At 49.2% G+C, this 22,984-nt stretch overlaps 1 long non-coding RNA gene across 1 annotated transcript; it reads right to left on the bottom strand.

Annotated features, from left to right (window-relative positions):
* Nucleotides 1-8,120: 8,120 nt before the first annotated feature.
* LOC117036174 (uncharacterized) lies at nucleotides 8,121-12,346 on the bottom strand. The gene is made up of 3 exons (XR_004425329.1): nucleotides 12,252-12,346; nucleotides 10,641-11,211; nucleotides 8,121-9,622 (listed from the first exon to the last, which is right to left on the bottom strand). It is a non-coding gene; the product is annotated as an uncharacterized LOC117036174 (long non-coding RNA).
* Nucleotides 12,347-22,984: the final 10,638 nt, after the last annotated feature.

The following is a 22,984-nucleotide window of genomic DNA, read 5'->3' as shown; positions in this document are numbered from 1 at the left end:
GATGGAGACTTCATGACTTTTCCAGAGAGCGGGATTCAAGAGGAGGTGCGTATATAGGGTGTAGAAGAGGGTTGCTCCCCGATCTTGACTCCCTCAGGCTAAACATTCTGAGTTCTTTTAACATAGTTCTCACCTGACAGGATTTCTGGACTGGTCACTGTTGCAGTCAGCATACTGACAGTAGGAGCCAAGCTCTGGGCTGAGACTTTCACCACCTCAACTCATTCTATCCTCAACACAGTTTTTCTGGTAGGTCCTGGCATTATCCAATAAGAGAACAAGGCTTTGGGAAGGTGAATGACTTGCCTGTGTGGCCCGACTTCAAAGTTCCACTTCTCTACCATTCATTCATTCATTCATTCATTCATTCATTCATTCATTCATTCATTCATTCATAGTTGCTACTATGTGCTAGTTAACTGAAATAGGTTCTGGGAACATGAAGGGGAAGAAAACAGGCTTGGTCCTTGTGCATCGTAGAACTCCTCTTAATGGAACCAGACGTTAGTCAATAAACACATTAACAGGTGAAACTACAATCGGATCAGTACTGAAAAGAAAAGTTTCTAATGGCACCTGCCCAGGGGATCAGGAAAGACTTCTTGGAGGAGGTGAGATCTGTGATCTGAAGGATGAACAATGGAGAGAGAGAGCAGACTAAAATCTACTGATGGTGGGGTAAGATAGAAATGTCAAGGAGACCCCCAGGTTTCTGGCTTTTGGAAGTAGATAGACAGGGAGGGTGCTGTTCCCCGAGATGGATCAAGGGAGGAGGGTCCCCATGGGGAGAAGAGCAAGAGTTCCCTTGGCACATACTGAGTGGGAGAGGTCTGTGTGATGACTGAGTACAGACGTGAAGCAGCTCATTGGACACGTGAGTCTGGGGCTTGGGGGAAAGGGCAGGGAAAGTGCACCTCAGGGGAAAGTCAGTCATGACGGCAGAGATACGGTGTGACAGGTAGGTCTCAGGTAGTCATGCTTTTAAACAAGGTGATGGAGCCAGGAGTGAGGGGTCTGGGTTCTGGATACTCGACTGCTCTCTAGCTGGATAGTTTGGGGCTGGACACTCTCTTGGCCTCGTGTTCCTCATTCTTTAAATGCAAGTACAAGACGAAGTGTTCTCCAAAGTTTCTCCAATCCTAAAACCTTTTTTTTTCTGGCTTGCCACCATCTCTCTTAAACTGTGATTTCCCCAAACTCTGCAATCATTTTACATGTGAACAAAACAGCACTGAACTCAGGGAGACCATCACCTCCTCCAAGGTGAGCACCATCTTTCTGTTTATAGGACCTCTTTGGCAGCCACTTTTATACCACAAGCATTTATCAAGTGCCCACCCTGTGCCAACCTCCAGGATAGGAACTGGGGTGTCCTTCAGTGTGCAACCAGCACACAGAACCAGTCGGAGTGTGTAACAGACATGGAATTCAAAGTGAATTTGGGCACACAGTGATGAAAAAGCTGAGAATTCGAACAGGCGATGGTAAGGTAACCCAGAGTTCAGCAACAGCAAGGTGTGGTTGTACTACCCCTCGGCTGGAGGGATGAAAGGAGGAAGCAGAGTCACCAGGAGCAGGGTCCTGCCGCGGAAGATGGAACCACAGTGCACCTGTCTGTGGGGACTGGAGATGCCACTCCAGTGAGAGACGCTGCTTAAAGCCAAGTGTGAAGAAGAGACACCTCGGCTTCTCCTTTCCCTAGCTGTCTGGCCTCCCACTAGGGCCTCCCTTTGGCTGACCCCAACCAGAAGCCAGCAGACCCAGGAGCTGGGGAATTGCAGCCTGCAGGGTCAGCCCTGCTGTGATACACAGCACAGCAGAGGAGAGTGAGGAACGGATCTGAGGGGAACAAGCCAACACTGCACACGGGGGGACACAGGCAGGAATAACAGCAGCCCCTGTCTTTGAGGCACTCCCAACTCAAGAGGGAGGCAGACCTATGAATCACTTATAATCTGCAAGGTAAATGTGGCAAAGTGAGAGGTAGCGGGAAGGAGAGTGGGTGGAGTCTCAAGAAAGCTGAGTCCAGAAAGGCTGCCTGCACATGGGACCTCAGAGCTGGGTTTTGCTGTGATACCCAGGAGTCGCACAGGCAGCAAAAGCAGGAAGGCATTCCAGGTAGAGGGACGGCATGAGCAAAGGACGAGAGGCATGCATCTGGACTCGCCCCGTGAAATCCAGGGGAGGTGTTTGATCCTGGAGGTGAACAGCAGTCCTCTGTCCTGAACATGAAGCAGCCGAGGCAGGATGACAATATTTGCAGGAGACTCAGAGCTCGGGGAAGAAAACAAAAGACAGCACAGATTCAGCCTCCATCCTCTGAACCAGGGAATTAATCCCTGCAAGTTGAGCCTTTCTTCCTGGCTGGGGTTTCCATTCTTCCAAGCATTTCAGGGCTGTCCACCTACAGTTCTAGGAGTTCTCCCTGTTTCCCTTTCCTTAGAAAACATTTGTCCCTCCCACAAGCACCTGGAGCACGGAGGAGGGACGTGGACCAGGGTGATAAAGAAGCACCTTTTACCACCTTATGTGGTTTTGGACCAATTGCTTAACCTCTTTGAGGTTTGATTTCCACTTCTGTAGCTGAGATCAAGAAGCCGGCCCAGCCTCCCTCCTGGGGTGGAATGTGAGAGCACTTCCACAGCCATAAGGAACCATAGAGATGCTAACTGTCCAGGGCCCAGCTTCAGGCAAACTCCTCTCCTGGGGGGAGCTCCCCACTGTGTGAAGTAAGGGATAGGACCAGACCCTGCTTTCTCTGTAACAACTAAAAGTGAAGGCCCTCCATCGTCCTGCCTCCTGGCCACAAGGCTCAGCATATGGCTCAGGCTAGCCAGTCAGAAGCTCCACTCTCAACTCTGAGCCTTAAGTTTAGAAATAGTTTAGAAATTCTAGAAAGCAGCAAACCCTGACCGACAGTTCAAGACCTGTCTGCGCTGCATTCTCAGCTACATTCTTGGCTCCCAGCCTCCTTTGGTTTTTAATTGCTTTCTGGATCTGTCCTTCAGCTTTCTGGTTGGTTCTGCTAAGTCCCCTACCCACCCATCTAACTAGTAAATTCATTTTATATGTCACTTAGCCAGAGTTCCTTTCTGTTGCAACCATGAGAGCCCTGCCTGGTATAGACCACAGGATGAATCTCCCAGCGATTATAGGGGATTGCTGTGCAAGAAGCATTGGAGAGTACCTCTAACTCCCCCTTCCCAAAATTTAAAAAATAAATAAAGAGAGAAAGGAAGGAACACAAATTGATATACTGACTCCTTCCCTATCAGAATATCTCGTCCAGATATTTCCAGAAGTGGCCACAGTTCTGCAGTGGGTTCCAGTTCATCTTTAGCTCAAAGAACACATTCATTTTTAGGATACTCAAGGACAGGGATTGTGTCTGTTCATTCATCTAACAAGCATTCCTGGAGGGTCCACTGTGTGCCAGGCTCTGGGCTGGGTGCTGAAGACACAGAGAAGCATACAAAGTCTCACAATTAAGTTTTGCGAACTTGTTGCAACAAGGTTACTAACCTTTTTTGATATCAGAGGGATTATTCATTATGAATTTGTACCAACTGGACAAACAGTAAACCAAGTTTACTACTTGGAAGTGCTGAAAAGGCTGCGTGAAAAAGTTAGACGAAAATGATCTGAACTTTTCGCCAACAATTCATGGCTCTTGCATCACAACAATGCACCAGCTCACACGGCACTGTCTATGAGGGACTTTTTAGCCAGTAAACAAATAACTGTATTGGAACACCCTCTCTATTCACCTGATCTGGCCCCCAATGACTTCTGTTTTTACTTGGAGATAAAGGAAATATTGAAAGGAAGACATTTTGATGACATTCAGGACATCAAGGGTAATACGACGACAGCTCTGATGGCCATTGCAGAAAAAGAGTTCCAAAATTGCTTTGAAGTGTGGACTAGGCGCTGGCGTCAGTGCATAGCTTCGCAAGGGGAGTACTTGGAAGGTGACCATAGTGATACTCAGCAATGAGGGATGTAGCACTTTTTCTAGGATGAGTTCGCAAACTGAAATGTCAGACCTCGTATGACATCACTTTGGTCCTCAGAGAAACTAGTCTGGTTGGAGAGACAGAAACAGAGAGTGAGAAAGCACAGAATGATGCCACTCTTGAGGCCAGGACCAGGTTCAGCAGTGACAGAGGGAGCCCAAGAAAGGTGCAGCTCGTCCTAACCAGAGGAAGACGTCCAACCGGAGGAACCACTAAGCAGAGCCTTAACTGTGTGCCTGGCGCGATAGGGGCGTCTGAAGTTGAGGGATGGAATCCTGCCGTCACATGGGCATCACACAGTTGAGGGACTAGATAGTGCAGAGGTCAGGCTGGACCATGGAGCACTGGACAGAAATGAGAGACACATCTGAGCAGATGAGCAAGGACTGGGTAATGGAGACCTCTTATGCCACTCGGGGGCCTGGGGTCCCTCAGCAATTGAAGCTGGAGGTGGAGGGGGATGGGCTTGGAGGTGAAAATGCACAATAACAGGGGAAAACATAATAAGCTAGACGATGGAGAGGAAGAGATGGTGCATTGTCCCCGGGTGGCCCTGCGCTGGCATCTTGGAGGAAGGGGCATCTCCCCTTCTGTCTTTCTATCCCCCAAACACCAAATAATCAGCTGGCTCCCTGGCACTCTCAATGAATGAGAAATGAAAGGGGGAAGGGAGACACAGAGGGAGGGAGGGAAAGAAGGAAAGAGGGAGGGAGCCCAAATCTGTTTTAAACCCGCCTAGCCTGGCCTCGTCAATCACCTGGGATTGGATTGGATTCTCCCTCAGCGCCCCCAGCCTGCACTGGGGAGCTTTCTGCCCCCCAATTCCTTCCCTGGGAATGGAAGCCCAGCAGGGCAATGCAGAGCTCACGGGACTAGAGTGCAGTGGACCTGGGTCTTAGCCAATGTGTCTGAGCCTCAGTTTCTTCAACTGAACATGGGTATAGCTCCTAGCCCCCCTGACCACCTCCCAAGGTTGCCGTTCAGGGCGAAAGAGAAAACACACAAATTCAAGTGCTTCGTAAACTGTGAACACAAAATATCACTCACATACAAGTCTCTCCTCCCCACGAGGGCCAATGATTAGTTTTAAAGCACGTACACACCTCCCCTCTGGGTGTCCTCCATAACGGCTTCCCTTTCCCGCCTCGCAATGAAGCACCGTTTCCTAGTCCCCCTTTATTCCCATCCCTGAGCCTGTGAAAAGCTGTTTGTTGCTTCCTGCCGGTGTCCCCAGCCCGCTGGCCCTCTCCCTGGGCAGCGCCTGCCACCATAAACCAAACATGTGTGCTCCTGAGTTTGCTTTGTGGGCCCTTGGAGCCTGGCACAGCTGTGGCGGCTCGACACAGCTTGTGAAAGAACAAGGCTGGAAGGTGAACAAGGTGGGCTGGGGCTACCCAGCTGCAGCGTCCAGGGCCCCCAGGAAACAGAGGGACATGGCTTCCTTGGCCCCCACCCTAGAGGTTTACCCCTCCCCCACGAGGCCTAAGGAGCCAGGCTCCTTCCCTCACACCCCTGCCTGCCCCACTCTCTGCTCCCTTCTCACATCATTTATTTATAAGGTGTTCATAGCAAAATGAATGACGAAAAGTTAGAAGCTAATTAAAGCTGGCACAGATTGGCACACGGGGGCATGAATTATACATGGGTGCAGAATGGTGCTTGGTGGCAAAGACTGGCACCAAGTGCACTGGTAGGAAGCCAGCACAGGGCCTGAGTTCTGCCAGAGCCCCCAACCCTACCTCTCCAAGGGGTCTTCCATCTAGGGCCCTCTGTCTTTCTCTGGGGGCAGTGGGAGCCTTGTCAACCACCACCCCACGATGGGAAATTTCTCTCTGCACAGCCCAGCACCTCCCAGCTGTGAGAGGTGTCAACACCATAATCGGAAGCTGGACTCCTCCCATAGAAACACGGCCCTCTTTCTCCAAACATGTGCCTGCCGCAGCCTCCGCACAAAATAGGCAGGGCTGGGCTTCTGAGAAGGCCTGAGATCCAGCTAGCTTATCACAGCCATCAGCACATCAGACCTGGAAGACACCTTTCAAGACCATGAGTCCACAGCTCACCATGTGTTCACAGATGAAGAACCCAAGGCCCAGAGAGGGACAGGCTCTCCACAGAGCTACACAGCAAACAATAATAATAATAATAATAATAATAATAATAATAATAATAATAATAATATTTCTAGCATTTAAAACTGATTTTGTGCCAGGCACTGTTTCAAGTGCTTTGCAGAGATTATTTCACTCAATCTTCACATGAAGAAGACACTGTAATGATTGTGACAGATGAAGAAACTGAGGAAGCACAGAAATATAAAAACGGTTTGCCTAAGGTCACTGAGGCAAAGTTTGAATTAAACTAAACCCAGTCAGACTCCAAGCCTTATTCACCTGTGGGTTAGGGCAGTGGTCCTCAAGCTCCTGGGGGCAAGGGGGGCAGGGGTGGAAAAATAGAGATTCAGATTTAATTAGTCTGGGCTGACATCTGGACACAGCATTTTTGAAAGTTCCCTGTGTGGTTCTAATGTGCAGAGCAGAACCATTGGTCTTAGGACGGTCAGGGGGTGGATTTTGACCCCCAAAGTCATGGATGTGAGTTCTTGCTCTGCCATTCCTGACTGTGTGAGTTTTAGCATATGGCTAAAACTTTTGGGGCCTCAGTTCCTTATCTGTAAAATGGGACTAGTAATAGCTTGGGCTCTGGAGTTGGGCTGTTGGGTTGGGTTTGAATCCGGGCTCTGCCTCTTGGTCAGGTTATCTAACTTCTCTTTGCCTCAGTTTGCTCATCTGTAAAGCAGTGACAATCCTCGTAGAGTTGTTGTGAGGACTGAATGAGTTGATGAATATAAAATGCTACTCTGGAGCCATGGTCCTTAGCTGTCCGGGGAACAGGAATCTTACCCCTCTTGGCCTATAGAGCTGTGGCCAGAATCAAATAAGGATGTGCATGATAACAGAGAAGCTGTGGCACTGAGGGACACAGTGACAGGCTGTCAGAACTATGTGGGCCCCCCCTGGGCCCTGTTCTGGGACCTGACTCCTTTTCTTTGCACACAGAACACAAGACTACATTATCATTATGAACATTTCAGACCAAATAGACAAACCACTGTTCTCAATTTGGTGTGTATCCTTCCAAGTAATGTTCTATATACATATGGAAATATATTGTTTTTGGCTGGGGGCTGGGATAGGAGAAAGAGACATCTATTATGGCACACTTCTGTAATTTTGAATTTTGTACCATATGAATGGCTCAAATATAAAAATAAATATAAAGGGTATGCTTCAGGCAGAAGGAAAGTGGTCCCAGATGGAAGCTTGGATTTCAGGAAGGAAAGAAGAGCAATAGAAAGGGAAATGGGGTAACTACAAATGGATCTTGGTTGCATAAAACAATGAAACTAATGTTTAAAATAGAGAGAGAGAATTAAAATACACGACACAATAGCACATGAGTCAGGAAGGGGGTAAATGGAGTTAGAACGTCCTACAGTCCTTGCATTGTCCTGGAAGCGGATAAAAATGTGACTGTATGGAAAACATTAATAAATCAAGGATGGCTACTTTATCTCTAGGCTAACCCTAGAAGAATGGTAAATGAATGGATAACTAACCAGCCAGTAGAGGGGAAAATGGAATAATAAAGTTGTGTGTGTGTTTTAAAAATTATCTGTTGTTGATAAATAGAGTCATACTTTACATATTGTTCTATAACTTGACTTTTTCTCTTCAAATATGTCCTTGGAGCTCTTTCCACATTGGTACACCAAGGGTCTGCCTCATCTTTTTAAACTGCCACCATGAATTCCACAGAGTGATGGTGACAACGGAGCGTGCCACTGAGCTTCGGGCCCTTCCAAACATGGGGCCCTGTGTGACTAGACAGGTCACACGCCCGCAGAGCCAGCCCTGACTGCAGAGGACAGTGCACAGAGAAGACAATGCCTGTGGGTGTGTCTCTAGCCTGGAGTGGGGGAGCCTGGGGGGCTTGCAGTCTGTTCTCTCCAGACTCCGAGCCCCCACCCTGGCCCTGTTTGTCACACACCAGAAAACCTAATGTCCAGTAAAGAGAGAGGCAGCCTGTGATCAGCTGGTCCGCTCTCCCACCTCTGGACCTTAGGGCAGTCAAACCATCGCAGAAAAGAGCTGTTCCCATTTTGGTCACAGTCTTCAGAGGATGGAGGCTCCAGTGTGGTTTAGTCTGCAAGTTACTTCCTGCAGGATGCAAACCTTCTTTAGGTCATCTCTTTGAATCACATACGGTAGTGAGAAAGCTATTCCATTTTCAATTCTGGTGTAGTCTATACGTATAACCATGCAAAGAAGAACGTTTCAGTTTGTGTGATTATGTCTGACAGTCTAAGGTCGTTTCATGCTTTTCATATCTTCCTATGGAAGTAATAAAAACTAAGATTTTACATCTTAAGAGGGTTGTATTCATGATCTCATTTAATCCTCACAACAACTCTATGAGAGTGATATCATTATTGTCCCCATTTCATTGATGAGAACATTGAGGCACAGGAAACTCTACCAGTGAAGTAACAGTACTAGGTTATAGCATTATGGTAGAAACAAATCCTGGAATCTCAGTGACTTCTTGCTCCCACCTAGTGAGTGCAGTGCTGGTGGGATGGCTTTCCTCCAAGGGTGACTTGGGGTCCCAGGGCATTTCCATCTTAGAGCTACACTATGTGAAACACATGTCCCTGTGGCCACACCCAGGTCACCGTGGCAGGGCAAGAAAGAGATGGAGGAGATCCACAGCCTCTTAACTGCCTTGGTCTGGAATGACACATACATTACCCTGCCCCCATTTCCCTGTTAGTCACTCAGCTCCAATCAATACCAGGGGGCTGGGACAGGTAGTGGTGAGCACCACGAATCTGCAGTGCACGAGCTAAGGACTTGGACCAAAGCTGCACAGGAAGTGGTAGAGGTAAGGACCTGAACCCAGATCGTGAGCCTTCAGAGCCTTCTGCTTAACTGCTAGTCTGTATTGTCTCCAAGGAAATCCAGGCCACAGGGCGTGGGTGATAGAGGGTGGTGGTGACAGGGACGACGTGGTGTGATGGACTGGCATCATGCACTGAAAAAGACGAAGAAGAATAGCAGCCAGTGGCCACGGGAACAAGCCTAACCCAGCAGGTCCTCCAATAACGTTGTTTTGTTATAACATTGATGGGATGCTTAGGAACTTAGCTCTTATGTATATCAATCAGCCTGTGCTAAAAGTGCTTGTGTTATATGTTGTTGCACTTAAAGTTTCAGAACTTATCAATGACATTCAGTGAGACCTTAATGTAGTTCCCATACGTTGAGTACCTGCAACCGGCCATAAAATGTTCCATGTGATCCTCTCAATATCCTGGAAATAGAACCCATTTCCACTCTACAGACGAGGCAAATGAAGCTCAAAGAGGTTGAGCAAAATTTTCAAGGTCAAGATGGGAAGCACCTGGTCGCCCCTCAAGTCCTTCCAGAGGTTCTCTCTCACCCAGGGACACGCAGAGGGCTTGCAAGGGAGGCTGGGGCTTGAGGCGTGATATCCGAGTGTGGGCCCTGCCAACCCATCACTGCCAAAGCCGGGGCAGGGGCGGCCTGGAGGGAAAGAAGAGCTGTTGTCTGAGGACATCCTGAAAACTGTGGGGACAGACCAGTACCCGAAGACAAGCCAATTCTGACTGGCTTGGCTTTCTGAAGGAGTCCAGATCTGCAGTGCGGGCGCCACCTAGAGGCCGAGGGCCGCGCGGCACCTTTCGCCCTTCCAGACCCCACCTCCAGCCCTGCTATGAAGGTAACCGGAGCTCCTCCTACAGAAAACTCCCAGCAAGAATGTGGAGGATTAGTGCCTGCCCTTCACCACCTGCTTCCCCCAGGTCTCCCAACCCCAGCCATCCAAGTCCCTCTGCCTAGACTTGTTTCTATAACAAATATTAACTGATAGGCCAGGGACCCTTAGGGGCTCATTTTGAGACAGAGAGCCTAGATTCATTTCTAGGCTTCTAGATTCATTCGTTGTTCATTATCTGCTCAGCCACTAGCTGGCTGTGTGACCCTGGGCAAGGCATTGCCCCTCTCTGTGCCTCAGCTACCTCCTTTGTAAAATTCAGGTTACACCTAGAGGTAACATAGTGGGACTTGGAGTCAGGCAGTCCTGAGTTTGAATCCCAACTGTGCCACTTCCTTACTATGTGACGCTTTGGGCAAGTTAATTAACTTTCTGTGTACCCCCAGTTAACTAATCTGTAAAGTGGGTTGATATTGCCTCTCCAAAGAGCTTTATTATCAAGATTAAATTAGATATATGATATAATATATAAAGTACCTGGCTCAGAGCCCTGCTCCCTTTCCTCAACTTTCTCAAGTTTGAAAACTAGGGTTTAGTTGCTAGGGCTTTCCTACCCTTTTCCCTAAGAAGCCCTTCTCCCTAAGAAGGGTGGAGATCAGCCTCCAGATACCCACACTTTGAACATGGACCCTGCCCACCCACACCAGACCACGGAGTTTCCAGGAGCCCTGGTTCCTGGAGCAGTCCTCCTTACCCAAATCTAGCCAGTGCATGGGGTGGGCCCCCACCTCCTCCTACAGTCACTTCCCACTTCACAGCAGGACTTACCTCTTAGTGATGCATTGCCGCCATGGTGAATGGATGTCTGTCCCCTGGAGTTGTACAATAGACAGCCTCAGTGGCTGTTCATGGCAGCCCCGAGGTTGAAATTCTCCGTAATTAAAAACCAGTACACTGGGATACGGCCCCAGTGGGAGGCACAGTGGGAGGCAGGAGTCGCAGGCAGAATCCCTGCAGCTTTCGGAGATCTCCAGAAGACCTGTAACTCCCACTGAGACCGAAGCCCAACTCTTCTGAAGGGCGCTGGTTGGTAAGCGCACTCCTGACACATCCAAAGTGGGGTTGGAGGGCTCCAGCTGCTCACACGTACAAGCCTGGCGTTTCCCTGAGCCTCAGTTTGCTCATGTATAACACATGGGGTATAAGCCCTGGCTTGTTTACTTTCTCTTCTTGTGAGAGAGAGAAAAATCATGAAAGTCCTCTATAAACTACCCAGACCTGTCCAGATACTGCGAGTTCAATCCCAGAACACCGCAACAAAGCGAGTATCACAATAAAGCAAACTGTAATCTTTCTGTTGGTGGAGGGTTCTGTCTTCAATTTTGTAAAATCTCGCCATCTGTGAAGCACAATAAAGTGAAGCACAATAAAACGAGGTATGCCTATACATTATTCCCATCCCTACCTCACCAAATCCATTCACTTATTCATTTAATGAACGCACAGCTAGGCAAAGGGCTGGGAATAGAATAGTGAGCACCATCGATTTGTACACCTTGAGGGAACAGAGGACAAAAGACATAACTGGCCCCTTCCAGAGGCACCACAGCCTTTCTCCGGCCCCCCACCCCTCCTCCATGTCCTTCTGGGAATAGCAATAGCCACAGATAATTGCTTAGCACTTACTCGGTACCCAGCATTCTGCCCAGCACATCGCATACATATATCATGTGGCTAGATCCTTTCGGTGAACTCTGAGGGGTAGGCACCATGGTCCCCATTTTAGAGATGAGGAAATTGAGACTCAGAAGTTTTCCCTTTAAGTGGAGAAGGCTGGATTCAAATGGAGATCTGTCTGGTTCTCCAGTGAAAGTTAATCCTTGAAAGTAGTCCCTCCTGAGTGCTTATTATGCGCCATGGGACAAACACTCTGTATTTCATTTTACTTAATCCCTGCACCAATCACGCCAGTTAAGTATATTCACCTAATTTTACAGATGAGGAAACTGAGGCTCTGAGAGGACAAGGGAAGCCCGGTCCTTCCCCTGCGATCCTGGTTGACGCCTTGGGAGTCACACAGATTACAGTAATCAGTTAATGCCTGAGCAGGGCTCTGAAGATGCAAAGCTCTTATTGAAAGTGCTAAGTACAATGATTAAGTCAGAAGGTGGAATTAGCTGCACAGGGGGAGAGGATTAGTGGCTTGCTGCCCGATTAAGCCGAAGGCAGGTTGGGAGGGAAAGAAACTGAGAGGTTTATGACTCCATGGCGCTGCTCCCATCAGGGAGCGTAAGTGGCTGTGGGCCTGCAAGACAGCCATCACACCCCAGTGTCCAAGGGACGGTGGGGGGAGAGGGGGCCCGCATCCACAGAAAGCAGGGGGGGTCCTAGCATCCTTTGCTTTTCTCCCACTCATTCATCCATTCAACAAATACTCACCAACTATTTGCTAGGTCTCAGGCTCTGTGGATACAGCCACAAACAAGAGAAAACTCGCGTGAAGCTCTCAGCCTAGTGGAGGGAGACAGACATTTTGTAATAATCACATATCAAGAACCTGTTATTCATCTCTGTATGTATAATAATGGAATTATAATTATACTTTATTAAAGATCCCTAATCATTTAAAGATATATATAAAAAATTATTTACAGTGAAATGATACGATGCCTCAAATTCATATGGGGTCGGGGGCAGGGGGAGGTAGTGAGTAGGGGTAGAAGTGAAGAAAGATTGGCCGTGAGTTGGTAATTGTTGAAACTGGGTGACAAGTGCATGAGGGCCACGTACTATTCTGTTTTCTTGTGTACATGTTGACAAATTTCCATTTTTAAAAAGTGTTTTAAAAGCACACAGGCAGGTAAATAATTACAACCCACAACGAATGCCATGAAGAAAAGCAAATGATGTGATGTAGCGAGAAATTATTGTATTAAAATGAGTGCCCACCTCTTGACTCATTAAGAACACAGGCCATCTGGGTTCAAAATCAACTAAGGAGTCAAGGGGTCAGTTTTTGGCGGGGCAGGGCATTGGGGCATCCTTTAACCTAGTGATCACCAAAGTAATCCTTTCTGTCTCTTCCCACACAGAAGGGTAGGCTGGCAGTGTCCTGGAAAGAGGGCACTACCTTTTGGGCATCACCGGCAGGCTTCTGGTGGACCAGGACTCTGGAGAACCCAAGACCAGCCTCTAAGTTCCCTCATCGTTGTGATGGAAGGAACAAAGGGAGATCCCAGTTGCAAATCTGCATCCATTAGTGCTCATACCTGGGTCGTGTGTGTATAGTCCTCGTCTGCCATGAACACTGAATCATTAGAACAACCTCAGGGGAGCAGAATAGGCTTCCCACTTTACAGATGAGAAAAACAAGGCTCTGAAGGGTTTAAAAAAGAAAAAGCCTGGCCCAAAGTCAGCAGCAGAGCCAAAGACTGAAGCCTGTGCTTTTGCGGGTATCCCCCCACCTACCGTTACCTGGATCATGGCTGGGGCAGGGTGGGGTGGGGTGGATTTTTAACAAGAAAGACAGCTGGGTCTCAAGCCACAGGTGCTGTGGGCCCAGAGAAGGCAAGGCCATTCCTCTTGAGGTGACAAGCGTGGAGAACTTGGCCAGGTGACTAGGGTGTGAGAGCTGTGGTTTCCTGGAGATGTGCAAACCATTTCTCTAAACATCAGAGAAAGCAGAGTTCAGGGATACGTTCCCACCCCCACCGCAAGTAGCGCCTCTCCGCTGCAGATCTGTTTTAATGTCCAGGTATCTGTGGCAGGAAAGGCCCCATCTCTGGGTTAAAGGCACGTGCTTGGGCACAGCTGTAGGCTGGAGGGGTAGGCACCAGCCTCGAGAGTACTGGAATGAAGGGACCTCAGACTGGGAGTGAAGGAGCTTCTCGGACTGTGCCCTCTACGGAGCCAGGGCACGTCATCATCTCAGGCCAGCAGCATCCCACAGTGGGCACTCTCTATTTTTCCAAAGTGTACAGACTGTAGCACCCCTCACAACAAAACTGAATCTGCGCCTGCCACGAGAAGAGCAGCCATGACGAGAGAACATAATGTAGGCAAGTCTTCAGTCCTCACTAGTGAGGAGGGTTCCCCTCAGGACTCAGGCAGACCTGGGTTCAAATCCTTGGGCAAACCACTTAAATCCTTCAAATCCCAATTTCCTTGGGGATGGAGGGGAAGGGACAATGACAGCAAAGCATTTAGCAGAGCATTCGGCCTCCAGTGGGTGCCAGCCACCATCCTCTTCCCCAGTGGGCAATGACACCTCCTCACAGTCTCATCTGAGGTGTATTTCCCTAGAAGCAGACCCAAGACAAGGATTCAAGTGCAGGTAGTTTACTGGAGACGATCTAGGAAGCCCCAGTTGAAGACGAAGTGAGATAAGCAAAGGGAAGAGACCAAAAAGAAAGTGTGTTATTGAGTAGGTCACTATTGTAGACCTCTGGAGCTCCAGCCCACAGGGAACTCTGGGAAACAGTGTGGTACAACAGTAGTTCTAGGAGGGGTTGTTAAAACAGCAATTTCTGGGCTCTACCCCCCACCCCTGAGTTTCTGATTCAGTCTGTGTAGGGTGGGATCTGAGAATGTGCATTTCTAATAAGTTCGCAAGTGATGCAGATTGCTGCTGATCTGGGGACCAAGCCCGAAGAACCACTCGTGTAGAAGATGTGTCAGCATAATCCTACTTGAGGGTTAATGGCCACCAACTTCGTGTCCATTAGTGCTGAGGACTGCTTCCAAGGGCATTAATTCTCTGGCACTTCCGTTTACTTACTTGGCAGCCCAAGCTTGCTGCCACAGCCAGAAAGCCCAACTAAATCCATTGCTAGAGCCCTTCCAGGGAGGATCTGTGGCTGAGATGCAAAGTAGGGAGGGGAACAGCAGAGAAGCCTGCAAGGCAGTTTGCTATCTGATTGAAGGACCTCAATGGGAACTAAGGGTCAAGAACACCTTTGTACTGGGCTCTAGCAATGTGTGCACAGGTCACACATATTTTGTAAAATGAGCAAAAGTGTTTTGTTGTGATGGCTTTTTACATTCCACATAAGTTTTCTCTTTCTGCCTAATTTTATATTTGCAATTTGTTATTCCTTTTCCTAAAGAGGGCCCCCTGCCACTCATGTTGTCTAAACTTCAGGCCCCATAAAAGCTGGATTGGCCCCTGCGGGTAGATCTAGTAGGAACACAGACTGATGTTTGCTGAATTGAAATGAGTGTCCACCCCTTGACTCATTAAGAACACAGAGCCCCTGGGTTCAAGACCATCTAGATTCAAATTCCAACTCTGCTACTCCATAGCGGAGTTACTTCGGGTAATATGGCTAATCTGTGTAAACCTCTGTTTACTCATTTACAAAATGGGGACAGTAATAATACTTTCTCTCTAAGATCAAATGAGGATCAAATGACATAATCCTTGTAAAGAGCCAGGCCCACAGTAAATGCTCAATAATATGAATATCTTTTTTATTATTATTAGTTCCCACGGCTTATTCTTGTTTCTTATCATTTGCTTTGATGACCTTTTCTTTCCTCCAATTCCGGGTAAGAGTGAAGGAACTGCAGACAGGAAAAAAGAAGCCTTCTCGAGGATTGGCAGGCGGCCTCCCTATTCTGTTTTCACACCTGCTCGCCCTGGGGTACTGGCCCCACCCCCCTCACCTGGGCTGTCCTGTTGCCGGGCAACCACTGCCCGCCCCCGCGTGAGGATTGGCTGTGAGACCCGTCTCCCGGCATGCCCAGCGGCTCCCGGAAGCCACGCTCGGGCGTCAGTTTCGTGGCGGGTGGCTGCTGTGGTTTCAGGGCTGCCGACGTGGGCGGTGGGGCCGCTGTGCCGAGGTGGGTTCCCCGCCGAGCAGAGCGCGGCAGGCCCGGCCTCGCTGGGCTGAGGATCCGCCGTACCCCGTCTGGAATGTCACAGTAGTGAGTCCCCGGCCAGTCAGAGCCCCAGGAAGATGTGGCTGAGTCCGGAGGGCGCTCGGAGCAAACGCCGAGCGATCTGGGCGTCTCTCCAGCAGCCCCTGCCGCACCACCCCGCTCTGGGCCCCGAGGCCCGGAGGTCCAGACATTCCTCCTCTTCTGTCAGTCTAGCCAACCTGGTTCAGCTCTGTGACCTTGGGTAGAATGACCTCCAGAAACTTCTTTGCCGTCCTGGTACTCATAATACCAATAGCGACTAATACTAAGTGGCATCATCATCATCATCATCATCATCATTATTAGCAGCTTACGTTTTTACTCTTGATAAGCATTCTACTATAGAAGATTTCTGATCCTTAAAGCGATCGGTATTATACCCATTTTAGAGAGATGAGAAAACTGAGGCTCAGGGAGGGATTTGATTTGCCTTAAGTCACACAGCTTCGCAAGACCAGATTTCCAACCCCAGGTAGTGCAACTCCAGAGCCCAAGATTTTATCTTAAAGGCTTCTTGTGAGAAATGATGAGACGTCAGTATGTCAAGTCTTAGCCAAGCGCCGGACATCTACTACGTGCTCAGGCAAGGTTACTGGGCAGTTATGGTAACCAGTAATAGTCATCAGCATCAAAGAATGACTCGGCAAGAAGCCTACTGCTTTGTTCCCTTAGGACAGGGACAGTCGGAGATGTGACTGCCCCATTCCAGTTTCAAATCCTTAAAAATGTTGAAGCGGCTGTGTTTTTACTTCCTATTTCTCTCTACGTCTATTTTTACCCCTTCCTCTCTTCTCTGCTAGTTCTTGCTAGCTCCAAGGCTGAAGTCTTCTACCTCTGAAAATGGCCAGGTTTGTGCCCTGAGTTTAAAGGAGACAATCGTTAACTTCTGAAGTTACCGCTTTTGTTGGCTAAAATGAAAATAGTGAAAACACCAGTCACGGAAGGAGTGTTAATGGAGACTAAAATGAAAAGGGAACTGTTATCCAGCCCATGACCTTCAAGCAGAACACGCGATGGTTTTCGGGTCAAATGGATGTCTGTGTGCTTCCTAAATGTTAGAGACGCTTACTCCTTCTGTGATCAGGGGATTCCTGCCTGGGTCTGCTTCCCGGCCTCTAAAAGGATAAACTTGAATGATACTTGTCACGTCCAAGTGCCACCTCTTACCTTTTTCATTTAATATTCTTTAACTCAGTTGCTTTACTTACATTTACTTTAAAAAGCAAACTGTGTATCATTACTTTAATGGAAAACCCATATCACCTGTCATATATAGAAGGCAAGAAACCATACAAAGAAATACAAATAAAACATTCTTCTCAATGCTAGCAGGCAAGACCTTACAGTAAGGCCTGATCTCATTTTGTTAAAAAGGGAGAATAGCAAGTTTTAGTGAAGTGTTAACATTAAAGCACAACTGAAAGTTTCTCCGGTGGGTACTCAGGATTGAAAGAGTTGGAAGGGAAGAACTTCCACGTGCTGAGATTCAGTGTTTAGTGCCCTGGCCCACAGCACCGAACCTCACCTAGCACAGTACCAGTAATTCACTTTCAACCCGTAGGAAATGGTGGCCGAGCTAGTCCGTGGAGTTGTCTAAAATCCAGTATTTGCTCTGATTCTCTTAGGATCCGTGGGGTAGATGGAGACCAGGCGATAACCCATCGTGGGTCCACCTTTCCCCTTCATACCTTCCTTCTCTCTACATGTAGCCACCCCAGGCACAGGTGAGATGAACAGGCATTCAGCAGAATTTGAGGTGTTCAAAGTCTATTCAACTGCTGCTGCTGCATCATCCCAGGACCACAGGCCACAAGGAGAGGGGGCAACTATTCCTGTCTTACTTCTAGGGTAGGCAGGCAAGCAATTCCACTTCTGGATGAGAGTCTCTGCACTGCCGAAGAGTGTCTGGGTAGGAAGGGGACATTGTAAAAGGGTTTTATATGGAGCAAAATGTGGATAACACCATCAGCAGCTAACCCAGGAAGCATTAAGGAACCCAGAGGGGCCTCCACTCTTGGAATGAAGTTGGCTATTACCTCTCACCTGACTTTCCCCTCTGCAGGCTGAGGACCTGCACCCTTCCAGGATGGAGATGGGAGCACCCTGCAGCACCACTCTTCCTACAGTTGCTCCCTGCAGAAAAATCTTAGGCCCCTGGATGGAGCCCATGGCTTTTCTTAGTAGCACGTGGGTCAGGGTTACCGTGGTGGCAGCAGTATGGAGCTCTGTTTTCTTACCCTGAAGTAGCACAGACACCTTCTGTCTGGAAACTGCTTAGGAGGCAAAAGGGAGGCCAGCTACTAACCCAGGTCCCTGCCCATGGTCTGTCCTGTGGGTCTCTAGGGGGATGAGAATGGTTTAAGAGAGAGTAGGGAGCGCCTGAAATCTCTATGAGTTTCTACTAAATCTCTATGATTTTCTACGTTTCCAAATAAGGCACAGCTTTGAATATTTAGGAAGATAGAGGAGAAGAAATAGCAGGAAAGGCACAGAAAATGAAAATAACAGGTCTGCCTAGTTCAAAGGTAGTGGAATTCAAACTTCTAGTAATAAAAAGGAACATTTGTGGGCCTACAGAGGAGAGCACAAATGAAGGCCCTTATACCATGTATCTCAATATATGTGACAAATCAAGTATGTATTAAATTTAAATATGGTCTTCCTTCTACCCGGACACATAGTCCTTTATACCAACCTGGAAGTTCTGGTTTGACTCTGGAATCCTGATTTCATAGAGTTGTGTTCTCGAAGGTGATGGCTCAGCCCCACATCTGAAGAGGCCTTCTGCACAAATGTGGGTACCCTAACCCCTAGGAAAGAGCATGCCCAGGCCCTGGTTGCAGGTTTGAGCCCATTTAGGCAAGGGATTCAGGGGTCCCAAGTGCCCAGGGCATGGCCCAGAGGGGGAAAGGGCTGTGAGCTCCGGGCTGTCATGTCCTCTTGGTCCTACAGACTCTGCCCCGTGGGATGGGGTACACTGGATCTGTGGGTAGTTTAATAATAATGACAAGAGCTAATACCTTGTGTGCCTTTTGTAGTTTACAGGGCATTGTGACATCGGAATTTTGAGGTATGCAAAAGTAACATCCCCATTTTACAGGTGGATGGCCACCAAGGCTCAGAGAGGTTAGTGGTTTGCCCCAAGTCCCCTGATTATAAGCCCTGTACCCCAGCTCTACCATATTTTACGAATTGAGGTGGCTACTCCTTACCCAACAGGGCAGAGCCTGAGGGTCTTGAGCAGCAGAAAGTAAGGAAAGGGACATTTCCGGATATTCTCACAATAGGACATGTGCCGGCCATTAAATACCAGTTGGTGTGGCACTAGCATTTTGGCACGTGACTCCTCCCACAGAGCTCTGTGAGCAGGAGGCAAGCCACAGATAAATAACCTTCTCCTGAAAGACAACTTTGATAATGCAAGGCCAGACTTCTGCATTCTTAGATCCCAAAATGTGATTAGAAAATGCAGTCAATTCAGTTTTTGTTTCAAAAAGGGTTGCTGTTCCGTAATGGCTCATTTCCCTTTTTAAGTCTCAACAAAGACTCAGCAAAATGAAAAACAGTTACCACCACCTCAGCAACTAATGTGCTCCAGCGAACAGGTAGGAGGTGTGACCCAGGCCCTGGGGCTGGAGGCGGTCCTGCACCCCCACCCTGCTGCTCCCAAGTGACAGGAGTGCTGGGAGGGGGTGAGACCACAACTTCCAACTTGTCAACTCCAAGCCCTTTCTCACTCCCTCCTCTCTCCCCCCTCCTGCGTCTCTCCTGAATATTTATGGCGAAGGGAGCTGGTAGGAAAGATGCAATTGAGGAGTAAAGCCACTGGGTGCCAACCTTGGGGGCTGGTGGAGAAGATGAGCTTGGCACTTAAAATGCAAAGACTGCCCCAGAATCTGTGAACATTTTTAAGGAACAATAAGTGAGTGTCCACAATGCATTAGCTTCTTTAAAGATTTTCTAGTCCTGAGCCCTCAACTGGAACAGAGCAGACAGAGCGTTTGTCTCTCTCCCTGGGCCAGGTGTGAGCTCCTGACAAGCCCTCACCAGTCTTTAAGGGTCTAGCACAGTGGTTCTCCAAGTGGGGTCTGAAGATGCCACCTTCCAGGAGCTGGTGATTAGTGCTGCTTACACACCAGGCTCAATTCTAAATGTTTGATATGCATCCCTAGCATGCATACCATTTAATGTACACAACAACCAGATTCGAGACCCGTAATACGGTCGCCCCATTGTCAGATGAGAAAACAGAGTCAGGATGAACTTGCCCATGGTGATGCAGCTAGAAGTGGTGAGAATTCAGACGTAGGCAGTGTGGCCCCAGAGCACAGACTCTGGGAACCATTTGGGACATAACCAGTTTCTAAAGGGCATCTATGTACTTGGCCATGTGTTCATGATGAAGGCGGGATAGGTGTTGGGATGGCTAGCTGAGGTTTAGAGAAAAATGAAGTGGCTTGGCCAGAGGTCAAAGTGAGGGCAGAGCTTGGTCTAAAAGTCTCATTTTTCCAGCTATTGCCTCATGCTCCCTGCCCCAGGTCAGGCATGTCTGGGCAGGACCCAGGCAGGGGACTGGGCATCAAACAGCAGGCATCAGAATTGGAGATCCTGACCCAGGAAAGGGGTGGGTACTAAGTGCTGGCTGCAGGGCATTAACCTGTGATGGAGAAGGAGTTGGGCATTGCAACAGACTGTCTAGGCAGCAGCAAAAGGTGGGAGGAAAACACATTTGTTGAGGATGTGCTATATACCAGGTACTTGTACATACAATATCGGGGCTTATTTAATCCTGCAACAGCCCTGAGAGGCTTCTCATTTTAGACACAAAGTGTCAGCAAGACTGGGCCAAAGTGACCCAGCTAGGAGGTGGCAGAACCAGTGTGGGGACAGAGTCCCAGAGAGCGGTTTCCAGGCTCTGGGCCTCACGTGGAAAGGTGCTGGCTCGGGTAGTAAATGGCCATCAGCTGCGGCTAACTGACCATCAACTGTAACCAGTTAGCCAATTAGCCACTGATATAACTGCCGCGGCTGCGTTGGTTGGTCAGTCGGTTGGGTGGCAGGCAGAGAAGCGGACGGCAGGTTGCAGGTCGTGTGGATCCTGGCTCCAGTGAGACTATAGTGGTATGACTCCCCTATCTATGGCTCCGTGGGAGTTGCTTTTTGGCCTCACCATATCCTGCATTCTTATGTGGGGAGCGGGAGCAGAGACCCCACCTGATGCCCCGCAAGAGAAATGGCGCAGCGAGCAGGTCCTCCGCAGGACAACCAGAATTTCAACCTCGGTCTGTGCACCTAAAACCTATGACTGTCTACTCTTCCACCCCATGCTGTAGGCCCTGAGTTCTCTCTAACTTCCTAACCAAGGGCACTTCTCAGTGGGGTGCACAGGCCCGTGGGTCAGCTGGCTGGAGTCTCGTGGGGCAGAGAACACGGTCGTCTTCATTGCTCTCCTTCAGGGGCAAGCTCACTGCAGCCTGAAGTTGAGGTCATCCTCTCAGGCTGATGCTGCCTTCACCCCTCCTGAGTGGCTGACACACGGGTGGGAGCAGAGGGTGTGCACCCTGCTACAAAGGCCTTGAGCCCTGGTGCAGCTGTGCCCATGTGGGTTGGGGAGTGGGCGTGACTGAGTGTGGCAGGCTGGCTCACTGGCATAGCACAGTCACAAGTCCAGGACTTTCTGTCATCCCCGTCATCGATGAGGAAACAAGCTCAGGAAGGTTATGTGACTCACACAGTCTGTGTTCTCTGTGTTACACCCCTTGTCCTAAGACAGGTGCTGCAGCAGCAGCAGCCATGCTGGGGGGCGGGCGGAGGGGCGGGTCTCAGCAGCAAGGGCTGGCGTGGGGGAGGGGATGTGGGACTAGGAGGGCAGGGGCTGGGAACTAGACTGGACTAGATGGGGCGGGTGGGGCCTGAAAGCAGCCCAAGATCCCAACCCGACAGGAGTGGTGAAAATGGACCAGGATCCCTAGGGGCCCAGTCCAGCAGGGGCTCTGGCCAGCTGCACTGGTCAGGTCAGCTCAGGCCGGAACCAGGGTCAGGGTTCTGGGCAATACATCTACTTGGCACAACAGTCCAGGCAGGCCATAGAGTGAGTAACAGGGATGACAGGGATTAAGGACCAAGGAGAGAGGGCTCACGCAGGGGAGCAAGAGGGCAGGGTGGGCAAGGGCTTCTGAGTTAAGGAAGATCAGGCTGGATTCTTGTCTATGCCACTTAGTAGTTGAGTGACCTTGGTAAGTTACTTAACCTCCCTGAGCCTCACTGTATTCATCTGCAGACAGAGGAAATCATGCAGGTAAGGCACCTGGCACAGGGCAGCATTCGGCAGGAGTCTGGGCATCCAACGGATAGGCCGCCCTGGACTCTGGGTCTGTGGCCACATGACTAGTCCCTGCCTCCACCTGCTGGTAGGGCTGAAATCCCTTCTGGGACCCTGCAGGAGTCAAAGCTGGACTGGGAACTGGACCGACCTCAGCCAGGGGGTGGAGGGCAGCAGAGACTCAGGCCATGGGCAAAACTGGCACTGACAAAGCCACCAAGGAAGTAATGATAGTAAAATGAATAGCAGATGCTTTCAATCATAAAGCCCACGAAGTTGAGATAAGCACTGGGCTTCAAATTGAACGTCCGCTGGAATAAAATCTTCTCAACTGATTTTTGGCCCCCTCTCTCCTACTTGGATTTCTCTATAAAAACATTACATGACCTCAGAAGCTGGGGTCCTGCAGTGACCTCCTCCCACGTCACCTCCAAGCTGATCAGGAGGCCCTGATCTCTCAGGAGCACCTGAAGACAGCAGAATGAAGGGTCTTTGCTAGTAATTCCCACCCCGGGTTCAAGTCACCTCATGTGCCCACGCACATAGAAACAAGCATTCTCTTAGAAGTACCTGTCACATCCTACTTGAAGAGTCAACTAATTTGGCTGCCTCTGGCTTTCTTTGTTGAAAGAAAGGAGGAAAATGAAAATGTGTTATCATCTGGAAATACACAACATACACTAAAAACTGCCACTTGGGATTAAATCAGAGAACTAATAGACAAAGGTAACCTTCTGGGGACCTCCCCACCCTCACTGGAAACTCCCCTTCTTTTTTGCAAGTTTTGTTTACTCCCCAAAACATGTGATCTAGTTCCACCAGCCTGCCTCGGTCACAAGACCTGAGACCTGGAGCCGCCAACCCCCATGAGCTGCTATGACAGTGCGTGGGGGACAAGAACGCCTGACCTCCACCGCCTGCCCCTCTACCT

Source organism: Rhinolophus ferrumequinum, chromosome 16 (genome assembly GCF_004115265.2).
Source record: "Rhinolophus ferrumequinum isolate MPI-CBG mRhiFer1 chromosome 16, mRhiFer1_v1.p, whole genome shotgun sequence".
Taxonomy (NCBI): domain Eukaryota; kingdom Metazoa; phylum Chordata; class Mammalia; order Chiroptera; family Rhinolophidae; genus Rhinolophus; species Rhinolophus ferrumequinum.
Note: the sequence above shows the minus strand (reverse complement) of the source record. Positions and strands in the feature narration are given on the sequence as shown.